Raw genomic sequence first — 6,508 nt, 5'->3', positions numbered from 1 at the left:
AGAATTTGCAAAAAAAAACAAAAAAAACTTTAATATTAAATTGAAAACAGATTTTTTACAAAATAATGTCAATTAATTAAAAATATATAAGGTAAAGTAAATGATTGCATAAATATTCACCCCCTTCAGATCATTATTTAGTAGATGCACCTTTTGGCTGTAATCACAGCACTGAGTCTTTGTGGATATGTCTCAATGAGGCTGGCACATCTGGACACTGCAATTTTTCTCCATTCTTCCTTGCAAAACAGCTCAAGCTCTGTCAGGTTGCTTGGGGATCGGGCGTGAACAGCTCTTTTCAAGTCCAGCCACAAATTCTCGATTGTATTGAGATTTGGGCTTTGACTTGGCCACTCCAGAACATTCACCTTTTTGTCTTTGAACCATTTCTGTGTAGCTTTTGCTGCATGCTTGGGGTCGTTGTCTTGCTGGAAAATAAATCTTCTCCCAAGTCATAGTTCTCTTGCAGCCTGAGTCAGATGATCCTCCAGGATTTGGTGATATTTTTCTGCATTCATGTTCCCCTCTACTTTACAAGCCTTCCAGGGCCTGCTGCTGAGAAGCATCCCAGAGCATGATGCTGCCACCACCATGCTTCACTGTGGAGATGGTGTGTTTCATGGTGATGTGCAGTGTTTGGTGTTCGCCAAACACAGCGTGCAGTCTGATTTTTGTCTCATCAGACCAAAGAACCTTCTTCCAATTGACCTTGGAGTCTCCCACATGCCTTTGGGTGAATTCCAGGTGAGATTTCATATTAGCTTTTTTCAACAGTGGCTTTCTCTTTGTCGCTTTCCCATACAGCTTCGACTGGTGAAGGGTTGTTGTATGTACAGTCTCTCCCATCTGAGCCACTGAAGCTTTTAACTCCTTCAGAGTGGTCATAAGTGTCTTGGTGGCCTCCCTCACCAGTCTTCTTCTTGCCCGGTCACTCAGTTTGTAAGGACAGCCAGCTCTAGGCAGATTTAAACAAGTGCCATACTCCTTCCATTTCTTAATGATGGATTTAACTGAACTCCGTGGGTTGTCCAGTGAGTTGGAAATCTGTTTTGCAGCCATCTCCTGACTTATACTTTTAAATGATCTTTTCTCTGAGTTGCTTGGGGTGTTCATTTGTCTTCATGTTGCAATTGTAGCAGGAATACAGATGACTGGACCTCCCAGACACAGGTGTTTTTATACTACAATCACATGACACACATCAACTGCACTCTGGCGATCTCCATTTCACTAATTGTGACATTGCTGACATCAAGTGGACCTCTGTTGAATTAGGTCAGTCACTTTAAAGGGGGTGAATATTTATGCGAACACTTATTTTACACTATATATGTTTAATCAATTGACATTAGTTTGTAAAAATCTGAAATCTGTTTTCACTTTGACATGATAGAAGCTGTTTATGCAAATTCTTGTCAAAAAATGCCAAATTATATTGACCATGATTTCATGTATAAAAGCAACAAAAGGGCAAAACATCCAAGGGGGGTGAATACATTTTATAGGCATTGTATGTATCAGTATGTCTCCAACCAGTATGACCACATAGATTGCATGTTCATACCCTCTAAATACAACGCACAGGAGCATTTCCTAAATTAACGCCTACCATTGGACAACAGAATAGCTCGTGTATGACCATTAACGGTCGCACTTTGTGGTTAATATTGTGAAATGATTGCAATTGCACCAAAACTACTTGTTAGTTATTTTGTTACTAAGGTAATATTACTTAACATAACTCATTCTATGAAATGCTTTGTAATGTTGTAAAATGAATTCAACCTTGACTTTTGGTTTCACATGAGACACAAGCACTGGTCTGGATGAAAGTCCTGTGTTTGTTTGACCTGTCCACCTTCCCTTAAGGGACTTTGTCACGCTATTCTATGTCCCTCATTTCCTCCTTTGCTCCCATAATAATTGCTATGACCGCTAGAGGTCACCACCAAACAAAAAATGTGAGTATGGGTAAAAATTTCTGCTTGAAAAATCAACCTTAATGTTGTATTTTGGAGAATGACAGTCTTCTTATAGCAAATAGGCACACTCTGATTATGTGGTGCATCATTATTATCATTGGAGAAAAATATGTTTTCATAAACAAGGCAGGACAAATTTGTGCCGGACAAATTACATGTCGTGCCATTCTTTTTGTAGCGCATCCTGTCTCTGTTGGTGTTGTCTCTCTGTTTAGATCTGTCCAGATCAACCACATTGCGGATCATGTCTAAACCTTGCATCTGTTTAACTCTGCTTCTGACCCCTCCTTTGGGCTCTTTCAGATCGGGTCTTCTGTTTTTAGTTTATATACATAAGGTTTGGATAGTTTCTGAAAAGGTCTGTTTGCACATGTAAAGATCCTTGCTCTCACAGACAGTAGCCTTTAGATATAAACACAGTATAATGGCTATGTTCTGTTCACTCAACCCTCCAGTGGTTGCAGTGTTAAAGGTGTAGTTTAGATTTTTGTAATGGGGTTGCATGAAGTACTTATCCAAAGTGTAAGCAGTGCCAACATGAAAGCAAATCAATGTACTGCTGTAGACGGGAGCAGCAGCAAACGTATTTTAGCCATCTAAACAAAAACAGTATCAGTTTAAGTGTACCTTTCCGTCAGACTGCAGCTTCAGTTCCACGTCTCTCTCTGAAGCCACCACAGTCCATTGACAACATGCTTTGTTCCTTTTCTTCCAAGTTAGCCCCACTCTGACATCATCTGTTTACCTCAGTTTCATGGTAATGCAAATATGTCTTGGGAATGTGGACTTTGAAAATAATATTTCAGTTGAAAATTGTTATATGCGACAGTATAAGTCAGTGATAGCATTATCTTGATATACCTATCCATATCCACTAACCTATAGTTTTTCTGTCACATTCTTTGGCAAGTTATATAAAGCTTATACTTACACAATATCCTCAGAAGAACATTATCTTTCTTCTCTATGCAGCTCCCTTGATACACCTGCCAAACTGCTCTGTTGCTCAGTTCCTGTTTAGAGGAGTGTTAAACTGCCTGAATATCAAAGCAGACATTAAAGGGGGACAGGACTTACTGAGGACAGAGTATAACAAATGTCTTAATAATGGAAAAAGACATTTGGTTTACTCATCTTGAAAACTGTAAGGCCCTGAAGTCAAAAACTATTCTCTTGGAACCCCAGTTTTATGTTTCCTTGTTGGTATTACAAACAGATATTTTCCACAAAGCGATGGTTACAAATCCCTTAATAAAATGAGGAGGATGAACCCAGCAGTGATGAGTGCCCCCAGCTCCCAAATGACAAACAAGGGAAATTTTATTATGTCAGTAACTCAATATACAGATGCACACAAACTAGCAAAACACACACACACACGCAGCCTCAGACACTTAAACAGGGACCACTGGGGAACACTGGTGAGAAACTGGACTCACCTTGAGACAAAGCTCTTATATAGCAGCTTTTATTACTGTGCTTTAGTGGTTTGTGTGTGCGCTTGTATGTCTGCAGCATGTATGTGTGTAAGTGAATGTGTGTGTGCGTGTGTTTTAGTCAATAGGGGCATGTGTGTGTGTGATGTTGAAGCTTTGTTTAATGTCACTGTCTGTGCTGTAAATTGACGAACTCCCAGAGACGCCCCCTTCCTCTTCAGGCTTTCCCAACTAATTAAAAATACTCTGCATTGGAGAATGGATTACTGCAAAGGGCACACATACTTACACACACACACACACACACACTCACACACACACACAATTAGGCATTTTATTCTCTTGTGACGTGCACTTACACTCGCACTGAGGCTCGTACATGTGGCAAGGAAAATGTTAATGTTGGCATTAAGGTAAATTGCTGCTGGCGTTTGAACGTAGATATGAATGTTAGCACAAGCACCTTTCACTCCATGAAATACAGAATCAGTTTGTTTGTGTGTGGATGTGTGTGTTACGGCGTGGGTGCACATGCTAGTGATAAGCATAGAGTGGGAGAGTATGATTGTGTTTGTGAGAGAAACAAGGAGAGGAAGATAGCGTGCGTGTTTGAGAGAGATAGATGGCAGGACTATTTGTGTGTGCGTGTGTGTATGTGTTCCTCGTCAATTGACATTCAGAGGTCTCCCTATCTCCAGCTCCCTCCATCAGTCGGCCATGTGGACCAATAAATCTCAGAGTGGGATGTTTTATTGAATGCCTGCTGCACCGCTGAAGGAAAACATCAGAGGCAGATGAGGGAGACCCAAAAATGATTTTCAGAAAGCTAACTGGAGGAGGGTGTAATGCAGGCGAGCTTTTCTTGAAATGCTGGTCAATATCTGGAATTGTGTTCAGGGTTATTTGATGGTGAGGCTCAACATGACAAGAAGAGTGCTGCTATGATTTAATGAGTCAGGGTGAGAGGCTCCAGCTAGTCATTGGCCTTTCGGTTCAGATATTGTGGTCCTGTCAAGCCTCTGCCAAGACACAATTGGCTGTAAATGGACTTAAAAGGCTCAATGAGCAGCATTTTAGCACCAGTAAGTTACATTCATTTTGGGATGTTAGAATAATTACTGTAAACAAACAGTACCAATTACTGGCAGCTTTGACCAGCCTGCACACTGCAGTGTGTGTGTCACAGAGTCACTGGGCTGTCAGATTTGTAGAGAGTTTGAGAATGGTAAATATTTGTTGACACACAGCAATGCTATCAGTAAAAGCTGGCAGTATTGGACTAATGAGCTACATACGTTCAAGTCCCAGCCTTTATGTTTTTATTAAAGAGGTGACAGTAGATAAAGAAAGTCCTGGCTTTCAGAATATGAAACTTGTGCTGCCATATTCAGAACATAAACACAGTTTTTAAGCTTTAAAAGGCAACTGCGCTCTCTCTCTCTCTCTCTCTCTCTTCCTCTATGTCTCCCTGAAATTTTTAAATGAATGCTTACAGTAGCAAGGCAGGGTCGGGAACAGTGGGTTTCTGTCTGATTCAAATAAAGAGAATCTTGACTTTTAGAATATTAAATCCTCGTAAAACCCATGGTGTCGCTATTGACCTGCTTGAGCTAGCCAATTTCTAAGCGGCTAAGCGTGGTACATCAAAATATAACGTTTAATGATACAATTTTGTTAATATGGGCATGCGACACACTGTTAGCTCAGTTAGTTACATCACAATTCAGCTAACTACTAAGCTCATTTTACAGATGTATATATGTGTATTGCATCACGCCTGTCAGCAGCAACAAGTGTCAGACGTCAGTTTGTAGCTTCATGTCACCGCTTTCCATTGAAAATGACTTGGAGCCTGTTGCAGTCTCGCTTGTAGTGTGGACACAGCATAAGTCATTCAGATTTACCTGCATGATAAACAAAAGAGACAAAAACAAAACGGTGCCTCCCTACCTTTGAAGCGGTCATAAAGTCTGCATGTGTGTCCATACTTTGATTGTTTATATTCCTTTATTCCAAAAAAAATCTAAACGATTAGCTAAACATTGATCCAAGTTGTAAATAATGTCCCATGAAGGCCACTGTGTACTAACTTTGTTCACCAAACTAAGACCGCAGCTCTACCAATACAAACAGTTTTTCTTTTCCTGCACTGTGTTGTTGGGTATGCTCATTTTTTGTTTCCTTTCTGGCTACAAAATAAAACTGAGAAAAAAGGAGCTTCCATGTTAGGAGGTCAATGGGCTATGCCATGTATCTCTACAGCCACAGTATTAGAAATTTCTAGGGCCTTTTACTCAAAATCATGGCTTGATGACATACTGTCACATCTAGGGGTGTCCACGACTAAGCATTTTCATAGTCGAATCTGATTTGACAGATTTTTCCTTTAGCCGACTAATCGTCGAATCATGTTGTTTTCCCCCTCATTGATTAATGAGCTCATCTGCGTCTGTTTCCGCTTCAGACAAAAGAGCTAAAACGCCCAAATAAACAAATTTAATTCTTCAGTTGGCATAATAAGATAATAATAATAAAAGTGAAAGGTTTATCATTTTATCTTTATCTTTATTCCTTTCACTTCATCAAGGTATGATGCTCTAGGTGAGCGCAGACGCGCTGCAGCCTCATCCATGTCTTTAACAGGAGTCGTTTCTGACTCGTCAGAACTTGCCATTTCATTCACAAATAAACATCCCAAAACAACATCAAAAGGTTTAGAAACAGTTTTCCTTCTTTCTGACTTCAAGTTACTTCATTAATCAACTCAGGTTCATACAAGTTCATCCACACGGACTGTGTGTCACCGCTCTCAATTGTTTGGCCACGTCGGACAAAAAGTAGCCAAATAAAAAATCAGAGTCTATCAAGAAAACAGTCAGCAGTGAAATTCGTTTCAAGACTACGATGGAGTATTAGGGCCACATTGAAGAAAAAAAAAAATCGGAGATTTCGAGAATAAAGTCGAAATATTACGAGAAAAAATTCGTAATATTTCGAGAATAAAGTCATAACTGAGAAAAAGTCATAATATTACGAGAATAAAGTCGAAATATTATGAGATTAAAGTCGTAATTTAACGAGATTAAAGTC

The sequence above is a fragment of the Epinephelus moara genome, chromosome 4 (assembly GCF_006386435.1).
Source record: "Epinephelus moara isolate mb chromosome 4, YSFRI_EMoa_1.0, whole genome shotgun sequence".
Lineage (NCBI taxonomy): Eukaryota > Metazoa > Chordata > Actinopteri > Perciformes > Serranidae > Epinephelus > Epinephelus moara.
Note: the sequence above shows the minus strand (reverse complement) of the source record.